Source organism: Canis aureus, chromosome 1 (assembly GCF_053574225.1).
Source record: "Canis aureus isolate CA01 chromosome 1, VMU_Caureus_v.1.0, whole genome shotgun sequence".
NCBI classification, from domain to species: Eukaryota; Metazoa; Chordata; class Mammalia; order Carnivora; family Canidae; genus Canis; species Canis aureus.
Genome location: NC_135611.1, coordinates 33,661,899 through 33,688,316, shown reverse-complemented (window position 1 = coordinate 33,688,316; position 26,418 = coordinate 33,661,899). Strand labels below are relative to the sequence as shown.

General features: G+C 33.0%; 1 long non-coding RNA gene across 10 annotated transcripts in view; it reads left to right on the top strand.

Annotated features, from left to right (window-relative positions):
- Nucleotides 1-7,455, top strand: part of LOC144312460 (uncharacterized) — a 112,314-nt gene extending 104,859 nt beyond the window's left edge. For 7 of the 10 annotated variants that reach the window (XR_013377970.1, XR_013377945.1, XR_013377953.1 and 4 more), the window contains 2 exons: nt 2,251-2,341; nt 6,239-7,455. This is a non-coding gene — a long non-coding RNA (uncharacterized LOC144312460). Of the gene's footprint in view, nt 1-2,250; nt 2,342-4,765; nt 4,870-6,238 lie in introns of all 10 variants that reach the window. The other 3 variants (XR_013377971.1, XR_013377955.1, XR_013377941.1) reach the window with 1 other exon arrangement.
- The last annotated feature ends 18,963 nt before the right edge of the window (nt 7,456-26,418 follow it).

Sequence of the window (26,418 nt, the reverse complement as noted above, 5' to 3'; positions counted from 1 at the left end):
TGATTATGCTTATTTCTAAGAAAACTCAAATTATATACTTTTTTGAAAAGTAATTAATTTCAAAATAGAAACTTAAAAAGAAGTAATTAAAGTTTAAACAAGTCCTTAAATACCCAAAGCAGACCTCCTAAACACAGCTTTTATTTAAGGAAATATAGATATTATAATTGCCAATTTATTCTGTACCAAAATGATAATTATATCTGATATTGGTGTTGACAGAGTTAAGAATAAGTGACCTGTACTTATTAAGTAATGAGATTTCTACAGCTCAGTTGCTTCTATTTCTGAAAATAGCTATGAGTCTACTCACTTGTCTAATAATATATCAAAAATTATTTTCTCTGATGTGTGAGACTACATAGATATTTCTATAGAAAGCATTCTTTGTACATTTTATACAATGTACAATATCTAATTAACAAATAAAACTTCATAGTTGCACTTGAACAATTCCAAATTAGTTATTATTTTTGTTATCACAGGCTTCCATCTTAGGAACTCATCTAGACAATCTTAATGTTTTGTTTTTCCTTTTTTCCCCCCCTTCATGCTACTGAAAAAACTGTGGATAGATAGTTAACATGGAATGCTCTCTTTACTACTAAGTCTCATTATAGTTACAGAAAATATTAGATTCTCTCATAAACTTAATTGCATGATTCTCAAAAGTTAAAACATGTATATGTATGGATGTGTGAATTTATCCACAGATACATGTATATGTAGTTTCTCTTTTTTCAAGAATCTATTTACTGCTTATTCTACTGATAAGTAATTCTATATCTATAAACCTTTATATGCTTCTTAGTATCTTAATCCCAATGATACATAGGTAAGGGATATTTCAGTGCTATTTTTTTTAAAGATTTATTTATTTATCAGGGAGAGAGACAGGAATTGAATGGAAGGAATAGAGGAAGAGAATCTCAAGCAGACTCCCTGCTGAGGGCAGAGCTGCACTCTGGGCTCCATTCCACTACCCATGAGTTTATAACATAAGCCGAAACCAGAGGCAGACTCTCAACAAACCAACTCACCCAAGGACCGCTTTCAGTGCTAATTGTAATGTATGGTGATAAATCTGATTTCAGTAGTTCATATAAATATGGGGACTTTCTTTGACTAGCTTGTAATCTTTGTATCTTGCAACAAATACAGCAATATGAGAAATACAAGTAAATTTCACAGCTTGTATAGATTTATTGGATGCGAATTCATATATTTGTTATCTGTTGATATACAATACTTAAAGAAAAGAAAAAAATAGAGAATGAGAGAGACAGAGAGGAAGAAAAGAAAATGAAAAGAAAGCTTCAGCTTCTTAAAAGCCATATAGTTATGTGATTGTTAATGGTGTATCAAATTTTAATTATTGAATTATGTGTCTATCCATTAGCAGCAATACAATTTTCATCTGAAATAATTAATAAAGAGTATTCCATATAAACCCTCCAACATTTTACCATATATCATTGTTATGGAAAAATAAAATAAGCGATAATTTGCCCTATATCTATATATATGAGTGTATGTATATGTACCTATAGTCACTGTGCAATATAGTAATCATTTCAAAGTACAATATCTAAAACTAAGAATCATGGCAGTAGCATTTATTAAGGACATATGAAGGGTTGTTTTTGGTCATCATGACCTGTTTTCTTTGCTGCTAGTAATCAGATAAATGCTGTCACATGGCGAGAAACATTAAACAAATGGTCTGGGGTAAGGTTACATACATTTGTGCAGTAACCTCCTGTCTAAGTGAATAGCTAATTGGACACCTATGTGAAACCCTATTGAAAAGTGGCAGTTCCATTAAGCTCTAAGTCAATAAAAACAACATGAGCCTAATTTGTTTTTATAACCACACAAAAGGAAATTATAGAAACATTTAAAATCTGCAGGAATTCCTCATAGGATATAAATATGCTTACTTGTCTCTCCTTTTTGTTTCTCAAGCTGTAGTCTATGTTCTTCACAGAGGCTTATTAATATTCAGGATTGGTATTTTTGCAAGGTGAGAGTTAAAGCAAAATATTTGGAAAGCTTAATTCCCAATCTAGTGGCTGCTGACCATAGAGACTCTTCTTTTCAGAATTTCAGTCATAAATCTTTCATTCGCTGCATATTGCTAAGGGCATAGGACCCAACAGAAGATACCCAAGGGTGGAGGGAGCTCAACAGTGTCTAATGCTCTGATACACTTTTCCTCCTAAATCTCTGTCCACTTTATTTCCAAATTAGGAATCTTTGAAAATGGAGATAAATGGAAGGTTACTTAAAATGCTCAAATATAAAAAGGATGCTGCTATTATTTCAATTTGGATATTCTGTGGTAAGCAAAATAATTTATTTTAAAAGAAGGAATATTATGCAATAGTTAACTGCAAGGACTCTTAAGCCAGTCTCCAGGGTTGAAATTTGGCACGAGAGAAACCCTTTTTACATCTGTAAATTGAGGAAATAATATCTGCCTCTTGGGATTGTCTTCAGAATTAAATGAATTCATTTATGTAGGGTGCATAAAACAGCACCTGGGTATTATAACCATCATTTAATAGTGTGCTATTTATTATTTTCTGAATTAGTTAAATAAGCCCTCCTATTATAACCTGTAGGTTCAATAGTTTGTTAGTTGTATGGGCAATGTTTTGTCTAATATGAATACTTTACGCTAAGATAGAGAATGTATGAGCATTCTATGAGTCATGTATAAAAAAAATCTAAAGATGCAGTATAATGCTGTCATGTCTTCTTGTCTTATTGCAACTAAAGCAAATATTGAGTATGTATCTGGAAATTGATTAGAAATTGCAGGGACTTAAAATATCAGACATGATCCTTGCCTTGAAAGAGCTTACAATGAGAGTCCTGGGTGGCTCAGTGGTTAACCATTCACTTTCGGCTCAGGGCATAATCATGGAGTCACAGGATCCAGTCCCACATATGGCTCCCTACATGGAGCCTGTTTCTCCCTCTGCCTGTGTCTCTGCCTCTCTCTGTGTGTCTAAATAAGTAAATAAGTAAGTAAGTAAATAAATAAATAAATAAAGCAAATCTTTTAAAAAAAAAGGAAAAAAGGGCTTATAAAAGGATGGAGGAAAAGGCTACTAAACAAGAGAATGCAAATCAAGTTCAGAAAAGTGAAAATGGTTTACAAGGGGCTAAAGGTATTCTGTGGCAATAGAGAGAGGAGAGATGAATTCTAGTTTAATATTTAGAACAGAGATTTTCCATTCCCTGAGTATTAAGCCCTCTGCTTGTTTGGACCATGATGCATGATCAATGGCTGCTACATTTCATAATGCTTTAAAAATCCAGAGACAGCATAACACTATATATTTGTAAGTTCCATAAGTTAATTCATCTAGTAAGCATTTGTAAATAAATAATATCTGTAGCTTATCTACATAGCACAAAGCAAACTAAAAATGAGCACAGTGCAAATGTACTACACTGTATTAGATGTATAATATGTATTATCATTTGTGTATGTATGATGTATAATATATAGAAGATGAATAGGTATATAATTTGTATTATTTGATACAAGTCATACAAATAGCACATACACAAACAGGCATACAGAGAAGTTACTCTCCATTTGTTTAAAATCTTGTCTTCTGATGAAGTTTCTGTCATAAATAAAAGCAAGTGAGACCAGTGATAGCAAGTTAAGTAAAATGAAAAAAGACTAGAATAATAATTGCTAATACTACTACAAAAATATGCATACATTAAAATGTTTATTGCTGTGGTCTTACTTTAATTAAATCATCAATGGCTCCTACATTCAATAACTGATAGAGAATATGTTGCTTCTTCTCCATGAAAAACAAGAAGAGATTTATTTTTGAGTAAGGAAAGAATTCTCAGTTGTTTTATGTACCTTAGCAGTATTATAATGATTTAAATGTCCTTGTCTTCCTGCTTTTCCACAAGATAAGAGATACATCAGCAAGTAGGAGTGAATGGGGAAAAAATCTTATACAAAAATAGCTACTTGAAGTGCTAAGGGAGCAATCAAACACCTACCTGATTGAGTGGGAAGCAAATGGGCCTTTCCCACTAGGGTTACAGAGAAGTGAGTACGAGCAAGAGAGACCTGGAATAAAGTGACTATACAGAAGGTTGGTAGACAAAAAAGGGGAGGGTGGAATTCTGAAGTTCCAAGGGAACTCATGCAAGAAAATACTCCTTTAAGTACCATAAAGGTAGAGAGCTAGTCTTCCGACAGGAAAACCAGCGGATGAATACCAAGGTGTAAGCAAGTGAATCAAGAATTTTGAAGGTCAGAATTAATATGAGTGACACTAATGAAGAGAAGGCACCAATCTCAGTTTTTCTCTCGGGGCAGAATCTATTTTTTCACCTAGGTTTTATACTTTGTGATATTTGCCAATAGGTAAAAGCTTGAAAGTGCGTGTTTGCATGCCAGAGGGAAAAACGAATACCCAGGAAACACAGCATAAGCTTCCAAATTTAATGGCATGGAGCCACATTTTTTCATCTGTTTTAAGTTAGGACGAAAATAAATAAATAAAAAGATAAATGTTGTAAAAAAAAAGTCTTAGGTATAATTTAGCGAGTGGCTCTAGTGCAGATTAATGGAAATTCTGAAATAACAAGTGTGACTGAGAAAGATCTATTTCACTGAAGCCTGAGCAGAAAAATGATGTGCTTTATTACTTTGAACAGTGAATAATAATTGTAATAATTCAAACGAGTTGGATAAAGTTATCAAACCATTGTCTTTTAGCTCAAATCTATTCTTGGGACTATATGATGTTGGGGCTGGCACTCTGAACATTGGATTTCTCCTTTCCCTCTTGTCTACCTGCCCATCAGAGATTGGAAGGCAAGGTGAGGGAAGGGGGTGAACTCTGTTCTGTTTGTGTTCAACACTTGTCAGCAAGTACTTCTCCCCCGTCCCTTCCCCCACCACCCCTGGCAGCATTCAGTTCTAGTGTTAGAGCTAGAAAACATGCAGAACTTTTCTCACCAAACATCCTGTGAAATGAGGCAGTTCTCTGTTCTCAGACACCTGGACCTCAACCTTATGGGAACCTGTTTTCATGTTCTGGTTCTTAAAAAAGCCCCAGTTTCTGGGATATTTATTCCCCATAGAGGGTCCACTGTCCCTGCAGCCTTACTCTGTGTTATCTCAGGACTCTAAATGAATTTTTGGTCTTCTTACACTCGTTTAACCAGGTCTTTATTAAACCCCCTCTGTTAAATTAACTAGTGGAGTTATTTCTGCTTACATGTGGGGAAAAAATAGATAAATGGCATTTTACAAATCAAAAAGAAAAAAACACCCTTAGAGTCAAGAACCCAATATAACAAAAAGTAGAAGCTACAGAGGGCAAAGTTAGTAATGTGCCATATTTTCAAATAATGAAGATTTTACATTTAGAGTATTAGCGAAAACTATTTATTTTTTCATATTCCTTGTTTGTGCTTAATCAGTGGAATGGCATTTCTACATTGAGGAAAGCCAAATGTCCAAGCCTGTTAAAGGTTTTCAAGATTCATTTATTTTGGTTATTACATGTCCAAGCTGCAAGCTCATTTCTCAAATAAGAAGACTCAATAGATGTCAGTGTTGAGGGGATTTAAAATTCATCCCCAAATTTATGACTCTCACTTCAAGGATGAAAGATGATTTCTGAAGCCAAAATAACAGAAGAAAAAATACTTGTTTAGGAAAGAATCAGATCAGAGTAAAAGCTCACATTCTTCATAATACTGACCCCCACAGAATAAATAAAATCAGGCATCACTAGGAATTTTCTAATTTGCATTAATTATTCTATTTGAACAATGTGCATAATTTTTATAGTTCTAATTGTAATTGATTTTCATACTATCCTTCATTGTGCTTAATAAATGTTGTTATTCGCTTTTAAAGTAAATTTTCCCCATTACTAAAATGTTCAGCTGTGTGCCTATTTTATCTAAAGAACAGAAAATTGTTACCACATGACCATATTTGTTTTGTTTTTAATACAGTTTATCTGAGTCATTTAAAGAGTACAGTGATTAGGGAACATAGTCAAGGTCATTCATTCTTAAGACAGTCAAAATATTGGAGTTAGAATTACTGCTTTTATTTGAGGAAGACAAGAATCAACATTATCTATAGCATATTAATAGTTATATGCATACTTAAAATGAATCTAGATCCCTATTTAGTTAGATCCCCACTCATCCATGATTTTACTTTCTGCAGTTTCAGATACCCATGATCTGGAAGAAGATGATTCTCCTTCTGATGTATGTAGTCAGAAGGTCTACAGCAGCCTAACATCACGATACCTGCACCATTCATCTCATGTCATCCCATCACATAGGAGTTTTATCATCTCACATCACCACAAGAAGAGATACCATAAGATATTGAGAGAGAGAGAGAGAGAGAGAGAGGGCACATTCACATAATTTTTATTATAGTGTATTGTTATGATTTTCTGTTTTATAGATAGTTGTTAATCTACTGTGCCTAATTTATAAATTAAACATTATCGTAGGTACGTATATGTAGGAAAAACATACAAAGATACAGAGTTCAGTACTATCCACAGTTTCAGCAATCCACTGGAGGTTTTGGAATGTATGTCCAGTATATAAGGGAGGAGTACTGTATTTCTTAAGCATACCTTTAAATTATTTTTGTGGGGTGGCCCTTGACAGTTCATCATTTGAAACTAATGTCATCATTTTACCAACGAAACATCTAACACTTCTATGATACTTAGCTCTGTGAACTTGTACCTACTATCCCTCGCAGTTGAAAGTGGAATTAATTTTAATATCCATTATAAAGTTTTTCCTCAGAGCTCATGAGATATAAAGGGCAGATTTTTCTATCAATCCCATCTTTCAATTTTGTACATTTCTACTATGATTATGATTATAGAATCTTCTACAAAGAATAAAATAATATTAAACCTTCCTAATGAAATTTGAAAAATTAACAATGTCATAAAAACCCTCACTGCAGGCACAGTATTTGTTTTTCCCAATTATTCTTACATGCTTTTCACCATAGCCTAATCCTAAAACATATTTTTAGTAAAATGTATTTTTTCTACTATGAACTTAAGTTAAAAAATGCATTTAATAAGACTAATTAAATACATCAAAATGTTAGTGACAACTTTTCTTTCTTGTTGATATTTTTGGCCTTTTCTCTTTCCTGTTTTCCATGTTCTCTATAATAAATATGCATTACTGTTATTATCATGAAAATTCAATTAGTTAAAATGAATCTATCTCATCACTATAATGCTCAACTTGAATAATTGAATAAACTTGAATAATCTTCTGTTCCTTTCTATTTTAAGCTTATTATTATTATTTTTTTCTCCTTAGAAAAGTTATATTCTACTAATCTCTCACTTGGTGGCCTCTGAGATACAGATGATGAGTGAATACAACATGTCAGGATTTTATTTTTTTTTTATTTTTTATTTTTTTAATTTATTTATGATAGTCACAGAGAGAGAGAGAGGTAGAGACATAGGCAGAGGGAGAAGCAGGCTCCATGCACCGGGAGCCCGATGTGGGATTCGATCCTGGGTCTCCAGGATCGTGCCCTGGGCCAAAGGCAGGCGCCAAACCGCTGCGCCACACAGGGATCCCCATGTCAGGATTTTATGAGGGTGATTGCCTGTCCAAAAGAAAAATAGGATAGATAGTGGCAGTGAAGGCTGAGACAGCTCTCAGACCTCAAAGCAAATCCAACCCCAAGAGAAGGAACAGAGAGAAAAGGTTGGGTGTAAACATCCTAGAATGCTGAGCACTCTACAAAAGATTTAGAAAAGCCACCAGGAATCCCTTAAACAAGGGAAGACAAGGCAGACAAAGGCTTCATGTTTCTTCCACGTACAGGTATATTTAATATCCCTTCCACACTGAGTCATTGGTGAAGATAGCCTATGGGAGATTTGTATTCTGCAAAAACATTGGTATGGATATAAAAATACAGCAGCTTTGTTCATTTTATATTCTGTAGTGAGTCTGAAGTTGTCATTATCATGGTCACCATATGCCCAACATAGTTCCTTTCTCTAAATCTAGGTCATTTTTAACTCAGATTTGGCTGACCCTTTCTATAGGTCTTTATTATGATTTTTTTTTCCTGCTGGTGTAAATGGCCTACATTCTTTGTTTTATTCAAATAAAAATTTTATTTTTTTGTTTTATTCAATAAAAATTTGGCCTTGTAGGCCAAATTCCAGGTCCTTTGCCTTGTATTTTCACCTGATATAATGGCTAACATTGTTCATCATATAAAATGCAACATAATATTAATTGCAGTTTTGTGCTATAATAATATAACATATATATTATAATATAATATATATAATATATTATAATTATATATTATATTATTATATTATTATATTATTATTATATATATAATTATATAATATATTATAATATAATATACTATAATATATTATAATATAATATAATAATTAATAATAAATTGGTAATAAAACAATACTTTTATACTGTTTTGGTTATTTCATATATGTTATTTCATTGATTCTATCTTTAAAAAACAAACTTTAAAAAACTCAAAATAAAAAAGGAAACTGAGCTTGATTTCCTTTATTTATGCACAAAGAAAGTTTGAGTTCAGATAGGTTAAGTGGTTTTACAAGGTCAATAGTTACGTAAAATTATAATTATGTATGGTTTATTTTATAGCTCCAGTTAGAGTGCAATTATATTGACCCTTCCTAACTGAAGGAAGTTTTATCTTCCTTATGGAATGAAAAGACAACAAATATTTATAATACGGTGACAGTATCAGAAGATCTTTCCCATCACCACTTCTGTGAACTTTTAGAAAGAAAAATCAACACAGCAAAATCCTGTCATTGTTGATAGTGACCTTTTACCACATACACATTACTTTTCTGGGTCCAAAGTTGATGTTAGGCCCAGAATTATAATTTATTTTTTATGTGTTTCCACTGTATCAGGTAAAATAGTATTATTATGTTCCACTATACAGTAGAGAAAAATCCAAAATGTACTCAAAAGGGCATCTCTGGGTGGCTCAGCGGTTTAGTGCCTGCCTTTGGCCCACCATGTAATCCTAGAGACCCATGATCAGGTCCCGCGTCAGGTTCCCTGTATGGAGCCTGCTTCTCCCTCTGCCTGTGTCTCTGCCTCTCTCTCTCTCTCTCTCTCTGTCTCTCATGAATAAATAAATCTTTAAAAAACAAAATAAATAAATAAAATAAAATATACTCAAAAGTGTTTTGTAAACCAGTAAACTTAGGAAATAAATTGGGGACCAAGGTAGTTTACAGTTTTTTCATAATGTTTCATAAGTTGCTTTATGGATAGCCCATTACTGAACATAATTGAATAATTGAATGTAACATTCAATTTCTTCTGATTGAGTAAATTTACAAAAATGTATTTAAATATAAAAAGATGTGGGAAGATTAGGTTTAATACTCTGTTATTAAATTCTACTTGTAAACAACTGTAGTCAGAAACTGTGGCCAATGTAAAAGGTATTTCTTTTTTTTTTTTTTGCAAATTATATCTTCTTTGACATTTAATAATATTTCCTTTAGTTTATGCACATAAGTCTATATTCCACATAGATATTATTTTAATGTTTTCTAATCTATAAAGTTTCCATTTCAGGAATTATTTTGTTGTATTTATTTAGATTTGTAGACACTATTTCACATTTAATTTAGTCTTAAAAGTAAATAGCACTATGCTAACTACGAGCAACTTTGTATTATTCTGAAAAATAGAATTTCAGCTTCATAAAATGTATATTCAAATATATTTTATTTTTCATTGTTATTATTCTCCAAAATGGGTAAGTTTAAGCTTTCACGTGCTTGTTCCTGTCATAGACAACTGGCAACTTGATTACATTATACAATTCTAGAATCACAATTTCCCTCTCGATATTCTTTAAATAATTTTTCATTTTTGGCTTTAAGATAAAAGTTTTTTTAAAGATTTTATTCATTCATTCATTCATTCATTCATTCATGAGAGACACAGAGAGTGAAGCAGAGACACAGGCAGAGGGAGAAGCAGGCTCCATGCCAGAAGCTGATGTGGGATCTGATCCCAGGACCCCAGGATCATGACCTGAGCCAAAGGCAGATGCTCAACCGCTGAGCCACCCAGGGGTCCCCGGCTTTAAGATAAAAGGTTTAAAGACAGTCTGCTTTTGTAACTTTATTCCTTTCTTCTATGATTGTAATTTCTTAATATGTAACAGCAAGAATTTTTGCTTTAAGTCAATAAAATGGATCTCTTTCATCAGTTGTGTCCAAATTGTGGTACTTCACAAAGATACAGACCTTTCCTAACTGAAGGAAGTTTTGTTTTCCTTATGGAATAAAAAAAACAACAATATCTATCATATTATTAGAGTATCTAAAAATCAGCATCGAAAATCTAAAAAAAAAATTGAGATGTCTTCTGTAAAGTTTAGAATATTACAGTTCATGATTCTATTCTCTTTTGGTCTATATAGTTTTATTATCCTTCTCAGTAATAGAAAATAAGTACAATTCTCTCTTGATACCTATTATTTTTGCTTTCATTGTTTTTATCCTAATATTTTTATCCTCTGCACTTTGAATGACATTAGGTTTGATTTCCTAATAATCTAAAATACCACTCTGCCAATTCTAACTTGTCTATGAGGCTGACTTTAATTATATCTCACATTTCAGTGTTGTGTCATGCTTACTTTTCTCACCTATCTTGCTTTTCATGGTAGACTGATATTTCTTTACAGTTTTTTTTTTTAAACTCATAATGGGATAGTATTAGCTATATGTAAGATTAACTAAATATATTGTTTCTTTTTCCCACATTTACGCATTCTTTTTTTTTTTTAAGATTTTATTTATGTATTCATGAGAGACACACACAGAGAGAGAGAGAGAGAGAGAGGCAGAGACTCAGGCAGAGGGAGAAGCAGGCTCCATTCAGGGAGCCTGATGCGGGACTTGGGACTCTAGGATCATGCCCTGGGCCAAAGGCAGGCGCTAAACTGCTGAGCCACTCAGGGATCCCCTTCTCCCATTTACTCATTCTAGAAAAAGAAAAAAAAGTTTGAACTTCAAATTTTTCAAATAAACACTAACATCAATTCTACTTACTTGTCTTTGTTGTTACTTCTCCTTTCTGTATCAATAAAAAAATACAGAAAATTAATGGGAGTGGGCCACAGCCCATTTTAGATCTAATAGCAACATCTATTCATCTGTATTCTGTTTTGATTTTTGTTTATTTTCCTTATTCTTATTTTTTAAAAGATTTATTTATCTATTCATGAGAGACACAGACTGAGAGAGAGAGAGAGAGGCAGAGACACAGGCAGAGAGAGAAGTAGGCTCCATTCAGGGAGCCCGATGCGGGACTCGATCCCGGGTCTCCAGGATCATGCCCTGAGCTGAAGGCAGGTGCCCAACCAATGAGCTACCCAGGCATCCTTGTTTTTGTTTTTGTTGTTGTTGTTGTTGTTGTTAGTTTGTTTTTTTAGCTTCATTTCTAGTGGTGTGGAAACTTGAATTACCTCAAACATGTCAGTATCTCCCAATCTGTTTCTTTATGTCCAATTATTTCTGAAGGCTTTCTTCTTTGAATGGAGGGAGAAAGAATGAACAGATACTTATCTCTCACCACATGTCTGTATGCAGGTAGAAAGCATGGATGAATGCCCAGGGTTTGGTTCTTAAAGACTAAAAGTCTTTGAACCAAAGTAACAAACAAGGTGGAATGGATTGAATGCCTTTTGTTTTCTTTCTGGATGATAGGTCTCTTTTGTTTCGCATGAAAATCCACGAGTGGATCACAGCTTGTATCACAAAATTTAAGCTCATGGAATTTAAAGCAACCAGGACGATCCTCTTCCATTCTGTTGCTGGGCTGTGGCAGTCTTTGTTTGGGGTAGAGATGTGAGAGCCCAGCTCTTGTTTTGTCTTTATAGGCATTTTGGTTAGAATTTAAGAGAAGTTGCACCAGGCTGTCCAACAGATATAATTTAAACTGCTCTGAATATTGCTTTCTAAATCTGAAACATAATAAAAGTAGAAATTTCATTTTCAATATTAAGCTTAACAAATTTAAATGTTAATACAAAACATTTAGACTGTTCACAAATCACAAGAGTGTAATATAGTGAATTCATTGTATTATTTGATCTAGATATCTGTTTTACTTAGATCAGCTTTTCAGAGGTAATGAATAAGCTTATCATTGTTGTCTCATCTTCCCCATAATCTTTTATGGGACTCAGTAAGAGGCTTGACAGAAATATGCTACGGTTGAAGGAGTAAATTGACTTTTTTGTTGTAATAGCGTTATTAATTAATTCTACACGAAATTCTCTTTTGCTTTACTTTATAGAATATTTAAATAATAGTACATAGCGTGTCCTATTAATATGTTTTCCTTTTGTTCAACAAACTATATAGATAATAATATAATTTATTTAAGATCCATTTTTAAATGTTGTGCTTAGAATTGCCAAAAGCAAATGAAATTGACTTTTTGCCTATCTTGCCTACCAGAAATCCACCATCCTCTAACCTTTTTTTTTTTTTTTTTAAAGCATTGCTAATTACAAGTCACGGCTCTAGGTTTTACAAATCCTTTAAGATGTATAAATGATTAAATGATTTAACAACAAGTTTTCAGGCTTTTGAAAAATAAAAAACAAACCAAGCATAGAAACACAAAACAGAATGAAATACAGTTCTTAGGAAATAAAGAGCCACAACAACAATTGATTTATATCTAACCAGCCAATTTTTTACTTCACTCCTACTATTTTACAAATAATTAAGATTTTAAATGCATCATAGTGTTACTTGACCACACAAAGAAGAGACAAATGCATTAAAGAACACCTGACAATTATTAAATAGAATATTTAATAAAGCCCTGAACCTAGAGAATATGACATTATTAAAATATTTAATCTAAGTTTTCAGATGAAATGATTATGGCAGAACATTATGCATGCACAAAATGCAAAATAGTTACTTTCCTTCAAACACCTGTTTAACGGAAATGGCACTTTTACAAAATGAATAGGACTGAAACAAGGATAGTCTTCATTTTTGTTCCTCTGTTCTTTTAAGAATCCGTGGCAGCTAGGCTGAGGAGAGAGGGCTTCGCAAGGAAATCACTGAAGAATGGAGGTGACTTATGTTTCCTGTTGCTATTTGCATTTTCCAATTAACCTCTTTTCGACTCAGATCTTGCTGTCAGGATGATTGTGTACCATTCATTGTCATCAACTCACCCACTACCACTTAACCAGTACTTTTGTTTGTGATTTTTTTAGGATCTCTTTCTTACTCAAAAAAATTTTTATAGAAAAATCCACGAATGCTTTTCATGTGTTCCATTAAATAACCTTCTTATAAAATGTAACTGATTTAACTATTCATGTCCACCTACATAAAATTTAAATATTTTAGGTATTTCTTATAAAATATAAGAAATACAGCAAATAAAAGCTTATATTCATAATTGGTAATACTCCTTAAGAATACCTTAAAAACCTTCATATTTTTGCCTTTCATATTCTCATTTTTCTGAATATATCAAAAAGCAATTGAAATATTTAAAATTATCATGAGATTTGCATACACATCAGTAGACCTAAAAGATTGAGGAACAGATTATTAAGCCTGCTGTTATAATTTAAATATTTTTTGTGCAGAGCTAATGTGCCAGTTTCCATTCTCCACTTGTTTGATGCAGATACTATTACTATTTCTTAAAAAGGTAGACATTTCAAGTCTATGTGTAGTAGGCTGAATAATGGCTCCCCAAAAGATATCCAAGCGCTGATCCCTGGAACCTGTGTACCTTATACAACATAAAAAGAGTATTGCAGATACATACAATTAAGTTAAGGATCTTGAGTTAGGAAACTGATTAACAACATCTCTTCCTCTTCTGTCTCCCTCTAACTCTTTCAGGATACATGTGATTATATGTAGGATTCACCTAGGTATCCAGGGTAACCCAGGATATTCAGGATAAAAAATATATGTAGGCAAGTCCAAAATCTGCAATGTACAGTGGCAGGCTAGAGATCCAGGGAAGTTTCGATGTAGCTAGAGTCCGAAGGCAGTCTGCTGTCAGAATTCTCACTTTCTTGGGAGAAGTCAGTCTTTCTCTTAAGGCTTTCATCTAATTGATTGGATGAAGGCCACCCATGTGATGGTAGGTCATCTGCTTTCCTCATTAACTGATGTAAATGTTAAAAATGCCTTTGAAGCAACTTAACCTCATCCTAAAAATACCTTCAAAGTGACTTACAGATGTATTTGACCAAATGTCTGGCTATCACAGTGTACCAGAGATAATGGTATAGCCAACTTGAGACATAAAATTTACCATCACAGAAGGCAGCTTAACCGACAAGGGAGAGAATGAATACCACAAACAAAGGAATGATGGTAGATACCAGAAGATTTAAGAAACTGGTTCTCCCCTAGAGCATCCGGTGGAAGAGCATCTTTATCCTTCACTTGATTTCAGCTCAGTGATACTGCTTTGCACTTATGTCAGTCATATCTCTGAAAGTAATTATTTCCAGGTAGGTTGAATTAGGGCTTAGTGCAGAAAAATCAAATATGTGACCAATGAGTGATCTAGTGGTCATTCATACAATATAAAGGAATTTTTAAAAGAATCTCACTTTTCTTGAAGAAAATATATAATTATATTAGGTGAAAAAAACTATCTTCAGAGATTACATTTTAAATGATTTCTCAGTGAAGTAAATTAAATTTTCAAAACTATGATTTAAAACACAAAAAATTCATTTTGACTGTGTAATTCACAGCAATGTAAACACAATGAGAACAGGCACTTGCTCTGTTTGTTTCACTAATGTGTCTCCACCAACAGCCAACAGAGTTTGTCACATAGAAGGAGATTTGTAAGTACTTGCTAAAGAAATAAATCGGATTCACAAATTTTCATTTTCATATATTTATGCTGTTTTAAATTCCTTAAAAATAAAATGATCTCCTTATATTCTTAGCAAGAAAATTCCCTTAGTTTTTCTTTTAGAATTTACAACAAAAGTATTTATATATTTATATACATATAAGACATATTGTGATTTTATATTTATGATAATTTTTGAAATGCCAACTTATGTAATATTACTACCAAATAAATTTTAGTTCTTAAATGCTAATGTAAATTTCCTTTGAAATGAGCTAGACCATTTAAGATTGGACGATAGCCATGATTTGAATTAGTGTTCTTATATATATGTTAACTTGCCACTTTTAAATATTCATACTTCATAGCTAACTGTAAATAAAGAAGGCTGGCATTTTTTTATTCTTAGCCTTAAAATTTCTTAATACAGGTTAATTATATCAAGGAAAATATTCAATTATTGGGGTCCAAATTAAAATAATTTCTTTAAAATTAAGATTGTATGAAGGGAAAAGTATTAATGTATAAAATATTTTTGCTAAATTATTACATAGAAAATTAATGGAAACCACTTAAATTAAAAATATATTTCTACTTTGATAAATTTGTTTCTCTATCACTAATATTTTCTTCACTAATATGAATTTTAATTTGCATGATTTATCACACTTTAACATTTATTTGCATGATTAATGAATGTTCTGCTATTATACTTACCCAGATTTCTGAAAAGTGTGTTGAATTTATTATGTTTTACGAGCATAGGAAGGATAAGAAAGGCAGTGTATTAGTTTCCTGTGGCTACTGTAGCAAATGCTGATAGATTAAATGAATTAATTATTAGTAATATATAATTTTACCAAATTGAGTTTACTATTTTAGAGTAATAGGAAATCTGAATCCATATGTTTTAAAGAACAAGTCATTTGTTAAGAAGTTAACTATATTTCTGAATACTAAGAAAGAATAATTCAAAATTCAGAAAAGAACTAAAATATCATCAAGCACAAAGAACTTAAAGATAAATTTTACTAAATATGTGCAAGTTCTGTACAGTTAAACTATAAAATACTCCTGAGAGAAAATAAAGGTGAGCTAAATAATGGAGAAATATACTGTGTTCATGGTTAGAAATTTTTTAAAATATTTTATTTATTCATGAGAGACACAGAGAGAGAGAGAGGCAGAGACATAGGCAGAGGGAGAAGCAGGCTCCATGCAGGTAACCCAGTGTAGGACTTGATCCCGGGACTCCAGGATTACACCCTGAGCCAAAGGCAGGTACTCAACCACTGAGCCACCCAGGCATCCGAGTTAGTATATTTAACATGGTTGTTAATTTTGCATAAATTCACCTATAGATTCAATCAGAATTGTGGTAGGATATTTTGTGTACCTCGCCAAATGCTTTATAAATTTATATGGAACTTCAATAGACTTAGACAAAAATTTTAAAAAATCATTAAGTTGGAGAAATCAGATGATTTGATTTCAAGATTTACAGGAGAGCTCCATTAATTAAGATAGCATGGTAAAAAAGAAAAAAGAAAAAATCAGATGGCATGGTATTGGCATGGGATAAAGGTATACCTCAGTTATAAAGGTATAAAGGTTTACCTCAGTTAAAGAAAACTGAAAGTCTCTGAACAGACCCAAATAAATGTAGTCAATTGATTTTCAGCAAGGATACCAAGCTAATTCAATAGGAAAAAGATAATCCTTTCAACAAATGATGCTGGGGCAATGGGCTTATCATATGCCAAAATATGAACTGCAAACCTGACCTCATACGATACTCAAAAGTCAACTCTAAATATATCACAGAACTAAATGTAACAAAAAGATATAATTTAAAATATATGTTTATATTAACACAAAGACTGGGAGTTTTAAGTTCCTAGAATTTTTATTCAAAATTATTAAAAAATGGAAACAATCCAAGTGTTTATTAACAGTGAATGAATGAAAATTTGGAGTATAAAATTGAATACCATTCCAGAAAAAAAAATTGATACCTGCAACAATATGGGTGGATCTCATAAATGTTATGTTATATGACTGAAGTCCTACACTAAAGTTTCTCCCTTTTCCCTCTATTTCTCTGCCTCCTTCTGTGTGCTTGTCATGAGGAAGGAAGGAAGGAAGGAAGGAAGGAAGGAAGGAAGGAAGGAAGGAAGGAAGGAATAAAATCTTAAAAATAATTTTAATACTTATATTAGAAATAAATCAAAGCTATATCCCAAATACTACTAAAAGCAGTAAATCAATGCATAAATAACAGCTTATTGAAAGTAAAGAGAAAACATTTACCTTTTCATATGCTGAGATGCAAGTCTATATAAACTAAAATTATTTAACTAATAAACAGTAAATAGTCTTATTTAAATATATTAAATATAAAAACATTATGACATTTTAAATACCCCAACAACTGAAATCTGGGGAATTTAAGATTAAATTAAGAAATAATACATTTGAGGGGTGCCTAGGTAGCTCAGTTGGTTAAGCATCTGCCTTCAGCTCAGATCATGATCTTGGGGTCCTGGGATCAAGCCCCACATCTAGCTCACTGCTTGGTAGGCAGTCTGCTTCTCTGTCTCCCTCTTCTCACCCCTCCTCCCTGCCCCTCGTGTTTGCTCTCTCTCTCACTCTGTCTCTCTCTTTTAAATAAATAAATAAAATCTTTTTTTTTTTTTTTTTAAAGAAAGAAATAGTACATTTGATTAACTCCTGGAAAGACTGAAGAGCGTGTGTGTGTGTGTGTGTGTGTGTGTGTGTAAAACTATGTACCAGAACCATAACAGGGGCTACTTCTAACTGGTGGAAATACAGGTGATTAAAAGTCTTTCCCTAAGTGATTCTTCGGAGTTTTGTTTTTTAATGACCCTGTTTGTATCATCATCAAAACATTTAGGTTGTTTCTATTTTGAAAAAAAAAAAAATAGAAAAAGATGATTCTCCAGAAGTGCTCAGCCCATTGTCTGGTACCACCTCCATGAACTCAGCCAGATGAGCATTTGTGTTCCTTGAGAATAAATGATGTCTTTTCCTACCTTGTTTACCACTGGAATGCCGGTACATGAAACCATGGCTGACACTTTTTAAGTGCTCAATAACTATTTGTGGGATGAATGAGGTGTAATTACAGTTCCTATTAAGAGAAAAAATAATGTGTCTTTTGACAGCGATTATAGGTTTCTTGAGCAGTGGGAGGAAGGAGGCTTAAGTCTTCTCTAATGAATGGTCTGACTGCCCTTGATACCCTGTATTGGAATGGCTCCTTTTGGAAGGTTTCTTGCCATGTGGGTGGCTAGATCATCACTCTCCCAGGGCCCAAAGCAAGCTTGCCAATTGTTTCTTGGCAATTTTCCTTCTCTTCCCTTACCTCTCTTGTGTTTTTCTGGCTTTTGGTCCCCTTAAGGTTGTTTATTGAGTTAAAATCTCAATACAATAGATTTCTCTTGGATACTCTTGGAGCAGTTCTATGATTTTTGGCAAACATATAAAGTCTTATAGCCCTCACCAAAATAAAGATATAGCATATTTTCATCACCACAGATGAAAGTTTCCTCCTATTTTTTAATCAATCCACTTCCCACATCCTCAGGTCCTGGCAACCACTGATTGATTTCTGCCTCTAGAGATTTGCCTTTGTCAGATATTTTATGAATAGAGTAATAAAATGTTAATAGTTTTAATGTGTGGCTTGTTTTCATTTAACATAATGCTTTTGAGATTCATCCATGTTGTTGCACATATCAGTTGTGCACACTTTTCGTTGTTGAGTAGTATTCTAATATATAGATATACTGCCATAGCTTATCCATGTATCTGCTGATGGTCATCTATGGTGTTTCCAGTTTGAGGATGTTATGAATACAGCCGATAGAAACATTCACACCCAGGTCCTTTTGTGGTCATATATATGGGAGTGGAAATGCTTTCTAAATACTGTACATGTGTTTTACTTTATACTACTGCCAGATGTTTTCCAAAACTAGGATAATATTCACTTCTGGGGAACACTGAGGCTGAAGATCTCCATGTCGTACATAAGATACTTCTGGACTGAAATATTCTATTTATTGACAAGTGAGGCTGTCACATAGACATGTTCTTTATATTTATATGCACAGTACATTTGTGATGTTTTTATTTTTCATACGTATTATATTTCTTAATTTAAAAAAGTAAAAAAAAAAAAAAGGTGAGGGTACTACCTAAATCAGGAATGTATGTCCTCAATGAAGGACATCTATGCATTTAGATACTGAAAGAAAAATTTTGAGGTTATCTTGTTTCCTATCTTGAAGGATTATACTTTTTACAGCTAAGGTTTAATGAATTAGTTAAATCTAATACCCTATTCAAAAGGCAAACATAATCTATTGGATGTTTAAAACTATTCCACTCAGCTTTAAATAATAAAAGGATGATAAATAGCAGATTAAATAATGTAACTTATTCGGGTATCTATTTCGAGTGATTATAAAGCATGCCAAATATACTAAATATTACCTTGTGATAAAATTTTGGCCATTGCAAAGAGAATTGAATGACTGATTATTGACTAGTTAGATCTTTTTTTTTTTTTTTCCCCTTTGGATCATTAACTTGTTCCCTATGTGACTTTTACATCTTTTCAATGCACCACGAGTATATGTTATCCAACAGATGTTTGGACCTTTTAAAAAGTCCCAGAGCTGCAATAATATTTTCTGGTTACAAATCCTCAAAACTTATGCCAAGAATTTTTAATCCTTCTCCTCACTTTATCAAGTGATGACTTTAGCAGAATTACATTTAAGCTATATAGACTTTTTAGACCTCTTTTCTACATTGTTTTCTTTTTTCTTTTTTTTGTTTCAAGTTTTTACTTAAATTTAAGTTACTTAACATACAGTATAATATTAGTTTCAGGGTAGAATTAGTGATTCATCACTTACATATAACACCTAGTGCTAATCATATGTGCCCTTAATACCCATCACCCCCTTAACCCATCCCCTTCCCCATCCACCTCTCCTCCAGCAGGCCTTGGTTTTTTTCTCTGTAGTTAAGAGTCTATTTCTTGGCTTGCCTCTCTCTTTTTTTCCTCTATGTCTGTCTGTTTTATTTCTTAACTTCCACGTATGAGTGAAATAATATAGTATTTGTCTTTCTCTGACTGACTTATTTCATGTAGCATATACACTCTAGCTCCATACGTGTCATTGCAAATGGTAAGATTTCATTCTCTTTTGCGGCATATATATATGGTATATCACATATATATCACAACTTCCTTTCCATTCATCAGTGGATGGGCATTTGGACTCTTTCCATAATTTAGCTATTGTAGTTAATGGTGTTACAGGCATCAGCATGCATGTGTCCCTTTGAATTAGTATTTTTGCATTCTTTGGTTAAGCGCCTACTAGTCCAATTGCTGGATCATAGGGTAGTTTCATCTTTAACCTTTTGAGGAAACTCCATAGTGTTTTCTAGAGTGGCTGTACCAGTTTGCTTCCCACCAACAGTCTAAGAAGATTCCCTTTTCCTCTACATACTCGCCAACATCTGTTGTTTCCTGTGTTGTTATTTTTAACCATTCTGACAGGTGTGAGATGGTATCTCTTTGTAGTTTTGATTGATGACCAATGATGTTGAACATCTTTTCATGTGTGTCTGTTGGGCATGTGTATGTCTTTTTTGGAAAAATATCTATTCATGTCTTCTGTCCATTTCTTAACTGGATTATTTGTTTTTTGGGTGTTGAGTTTGATAAGTTCTTTATAGATTTTAGATCCTAACCCTTTATCATTATGTCATTTACAAATCCCTTTCCCATTCCAAAGGTTGCCTTTTAGTTTTGTTGATTGTTTCCTTCTATGTGGAGAAGCTTTTTATCTTGATGAAGTCCCAGGAGTACATTGTTGCTTTTGTTTCCCTTGCCCCCAAAGACATATCTAGTAAGAAGTTGCTATCATCTTTTCTATATTGTTTTAATCAGTCCTATCCTTTTACATTTTAATTAGTTTGCTGTAAATTTTCATTAAATCCTATAACATATTTACTGAGCACCAGGTCAGTGCTTAGTTTTGTGTTAGCCACTACAGAAACATAAAAGTGAGCTTTAAAAAAATTGTCAGAAAGAGCTAATGTTGTATCCTAGCAATGTTTAAGTCTGCTTGAATTTAGACAAGTATTTTTTATATCCCTTTGACTAAGCCTCATCAAATATAAATGTTGCTAAAACCTCATCAGTTATGGGTCTACATATTCAGTCGATAGATAAAAAAGACTCAATCACACCAAGATGAAAACAAAAGCAAATAAAGTTAATTATCTTGAAGGAAAATGCCAAAAGATATTATTAACTGAAGCTAATTCATATCAAAGAGGTGATTTTTTTTTTTGGAGGGTGCTAAAGAGCTCTAATTTCATTTAGAGTCCAACTTATTAGAGACTTATGATGAAGTATTTGAAATACTAACCCAAACAACAAACTAATGAATGCCTGATAAAAATAAATGCAATTGCTTTATCATGTAAATCCCTCTGTGCTCTGACATGAACCTCCTCTCTGATGTAACATGATTTGTTCATTCCTTTTACACATTGCTTTAACTGAATTGATTTAATGTTAACTTTGTAACAACTTAATGAAGGGACCATTTGCCAAACATCAGGTTTAGGTAAAATGATAAGGGCATTTAAATTTATTGTTTTTAAAATATTAAATTGTTTACTATTTGTTCAATATTTTAAGATTATAAAAGTATTGCTATTCTCACTAAACAATGCAGTCACCTTCCTCAAAGCATCCTTAGCTCCCTAATGCCCGTAGATCATATCAACAGAGCTTAGCATAATGGTTAAGTCTCTACAATATTTGATTATTCATCGTATGTGTCACTTATGCTTCTACTGACATAGGCAATTATGACTTTCTCTACTTTTATCAATTCTTATCTTAAATCGATATTAAAAACACTCATCAGATGTTACTTCTACTAAAATTCTGTTCCTGGGTTTCTCTTATGTTTTAATCTTTTTTGTTTTTAAAATTTAGTTGTCACATTTTCCTTTTTTTTTAAATTTTTAGATTGTAATGTATTCTTATTCTTTGGAATAATTCTAAGAAAAATAAACAGTTTAAATTATTTGGGTTCTAAACATACCTTAATTTTAACATATATATTTATGAGAAAGAAAGAAATGTTAATGGCAAACATAATAAGGTAGCGTATAATTCACATCCTTTAGGATGAAATTCTAACTTCGTAATAGAAATGCTGTAGCACCTATAAGGAAATGTTAATCTCATTTTAAAAATATGAATATTTCTACTTGAGAAACTTCTTCTTACTCTATTTCAGAGAAATAATGTCTTTTTAGCCCCCCCACCTTGAGTCAATTCTTAATATTTAACTGTCAAGAAAAGAATTAAATAGGAGACTAATTTTCAATATTGAAAGGAGATGAAATCTGTTTTTCTTGTTTTTTTTTTTTTTTTTTGGTTTATGGTATCTAAGACATAGCTTTCCACACATTATAATTATGTAATGTCATATCCTTCTTTTGGCCCCTCATTATTCTTTTTAAAAGAATATCCTGATTAAAAAAGAACACACTGATCTGATAGAAGGCTAAAAGAGTAAAGTCAATTACATCCATGCCACAGAAAAAGAACTTTTATTGTACATATGATGTTAGAAATATAAATATTCTGAGTCTGCACTACCAACTTGAATTATAAAATAGAATAGCAATAGATTCATAGCAAGTAATTTTAGAATAAACTGCTTCCTAAAACAATGTGATAAATAGTTTATTTGGAAAAATAAATATGTTCCTGGAAACTGAGTTAAGCAAGCATTTATTTTAGAGTTATTTTAGAGTGAAAAACAACTGCCCGGGAATGGCCATCCTCCTTGTGTGTAATGTATACACAACATTTATATTTTCAACGATTTCATTAACAGATTTAACACATTGTTTCTTTTTAAGGCTTTAGTCACTGTATTTAGTACACTGCCTTTCACACTTCAGCTACAGTATGCAAAATTTTGTTTCTAACAGAAACAATCAAATCACTTTTCTGTGGGTTGTAAAACTCCAGGTTTCTGGAGTTAAAAAAGGGTGCTAACATTATAAATGTCCCTTTCTCAGCTTGAGTTATTAATTGGAAAATCTCTGATTTTTCTAGAAACCTTTCTGACTCTTCATGTGAAATAAAATCATGTATCTATATAGAATGTCAGAAAAGGGTGGAGCAGAGCCTCACTGAAAGAAGCCAGATTGTGGGGGTGGGGAGTGGTGGGGAGGGAGAAGGGGAAGGTTACACTGCCTCTTTAATCCACGTCCTCTTGGCTCTCTCAGACTCTTTTGTGGTAGGTGGGGTTTTGGTGGAGGGGTAGCACCCTCCAGTTTGCTTCCATATCTCTAAGCTTCATTATTCTGTTGAATATCACTGAATACTGTGAAAAAGGAAATGATTCTGAACCTGATGGTTTCTTTACAATGTACATAGCCTCTAACATTCTACTGAATTTCTAAATAAGAATAAAGAAATGTATGTGCTTGTCCTACTAAAGTCAATCTCTCCAGTGTGAAGAACCTCATTACCCTAGCAAAGGCTTATCTTATCTATGGTATCCATTGGTACTTATCTATGGTATCCATTGAAGATTCCTTTCTGGGCACATATCTTACAAATACTGATCTGAATATTTGTCCTGTTTTTGGATTCACAGTGAGGGTGCTGAAATAGAGAGTGTGGTAGAGAAAAAAAATAAATGAGTTGTTTGTCCTTTATTTGACTGTATTACCATTTCTTCTGAGGCTGATGTCTATTTTTTTAATAACAGTTTTACCAACATAATTCATACAGCATGTTATTTATCTAAAGCGTACAATTTAATCTTTTTTTACATATTTTCAGGTATGTGCAACCTTTAGCAAAGTCAATTTCAGAACATTTTCAGCACCTCACAGGGAAACTCAGACCCTTTTCCTGTCATTTCTAACCTCTATTTCCCAAGCCTAGATAATATCAAACTATTTTTTAGTCTCTAGATTTGTCTCTCATGGACTTTCTATACAAATATGATAGTTTAACATGTGACTTTTTTGTAACAACCTTTTTTACTTAACTAGTGTTTTCAAGATCCATTCATGTTGTAGCATGTATTATTATTTTATCCCCATTCCTTTTTATGGCAATCACATTCCATTGAATGGCTGTTGTTTATCCATTCATGGATTCATGGACCTTTGGGTTACTTCACTCTTCTGTCTATTATGAACAATGCTTCTGTAAAACTTCGTGTACAAGTTTTTGTGTGGACATATGCTTTTTTTTTAGATATATGCCCGTGTCATATGGTAACTTTATGTTTAATCATTTGAGGAACTGCCAGAATGTTTTCCTGAGTGGCTACACCATTTTATATTCTCTCCATCAATGCATTGAAGGTTCTGATTTCTTCACATTCTCACCAACACCTGTTATTATCTAACATTATGATTATAGCCATTCTGTGGGTATAAAGAAGTATCTCATTGTACTTCTGATTTGCATCTTCATGAAGACTAATAATGCTGAATATTTTTTTTATTTGCTTGTTTGGAATTTGTATATCTTCTTTGAAGGAACGTCTATTCTTTGTCTTTTTATTTTTGAGTTGGAACTATGCATTACATATTCTAGATCCTAGCCCTTTATTGGACATATGATTTGCAAATGTTTTCTCCCATTTTTTTAATTTTTATTTATTTATGATAGTCACACACAGAGAGGCAGAGACATAGGCAGAGGGAGAAGCAGGCTCCATGCACCGGGAGCCCGACGTGGGATTCGATCCGGGGTCTCCAGGATCGCGCCCCGGGCCAAAGGCAGGCGCTAAACCGCTGCGCCACCCAGGGATCCCATGTTTTCTCCCATTTTATGGGTCTTTTTCTTTCTTGGAGATATATTTTGAAGCATAGAGTTTTTAAAATTTTGATAAAATTCAGTTTGTTTTGTTATTTATTTTGCCATTCATGCTTCTCTGAGTGACATTAGGAGCTGAGTGCTTGGTGGACAGGGTGAGGCAGCAGTTTTAGGTCTCTTAGGCTTACTTTCTTGCTGTGGAAATCCCACCCCATAAATCAGAGCAAGGATGATTGAGGACCCAGGATTTTTAGCAGTGTTGCCCCCAAGATAGAGCTTTCATTTCATGAGTGAGGATGGGATGGAAGAAACAAGCACCTATCTCTTACTCCATTCATTTAGAACTCGCCTCTCCAAAAGCTATCTAGGAATTGTGAGAAATGCTAATGTCCTCCTTTCCTGGGAAGATAGGACTCTGATTGGGAACTGCACAGAGATGGAACCCTGTGTTTTTAATTGAAACAATGTGGAGTAGAGTTTCTATCTCTAACTGGAAAATGGAGGGTATGAGTCTTTGTTCCATTATCAAAGACTCTCTCAGTTCTCACCCAGTTTATATAGATGTATTTGAGCAAACATTTATTTATTTGCTGTACACGTTTAGGTCTGTTCCCAGATAATTTAAATAATTGTTATTATTACAATTTTCACCAGTATCACTGAAGTTTGGAATCTGTGGAGCTCCTCATGTTGTCATGTCAGGAGTGGCCCTCCCATGTCTATGTTTGAGGTTTTTCCCCATATGGTTTAACTTCTCAAACGGATAACAATAACTCTGTGTGTACTCAGTGTTATTCCAGATAGTTTGGCAGGGCCATCTGATAAAGTTTAATTTTCCTATTTCCTTATTTAACCCACATTAAAAGGAGGAAAGTGTTTATATTAAAGATATTATGGAAATAACATATGATTCAGACAGATTTGAAGCATAAAACCTGATACTTTGAAAAAGAACCATCTAGTAATGGCCTTCTGGATCCACACCTCCAAACTCAGCATAAATTTGCATTTTCTTGCAGGATCCATAGTAAGTATTTGGCAAGTAGCCTATCTGCCCACAGGAAAAGATTAATTTTGGTACTGAATTTGGCAAACAATACATTAAAAAATAAAATTATTTGTGGCCTATGATGATATCCAACCAAAAATCCCTAAGATTTTCTTGTATAATATTATATATTAATTGGTGTTATATACATAGCCTAGTGTGTAATGAAAGTAAAAGATGCAGTTCCTTCCTTAAGGCTTCTATAATTTAATTGAGAACATGAACAAAGTAATATATTATTTTACAACTTGAATTCAAGTGTGAAAGATATTAGTGTATTGTAAACACACACAGTTTAACAAAGCAACAAAGAAGAATGTTTAATGATTCACTTTTAGTAATGAAAATTCCATTAGTTCTAAAGCCTACCCTTTGCCCTCCATTTCTATCAAAATGTCCTTCTCGATCGCTCTTAATCTTTCTATATTCTTTCTTCTTTTCCCTCAAGATTTGACTATGCAACTTTTTA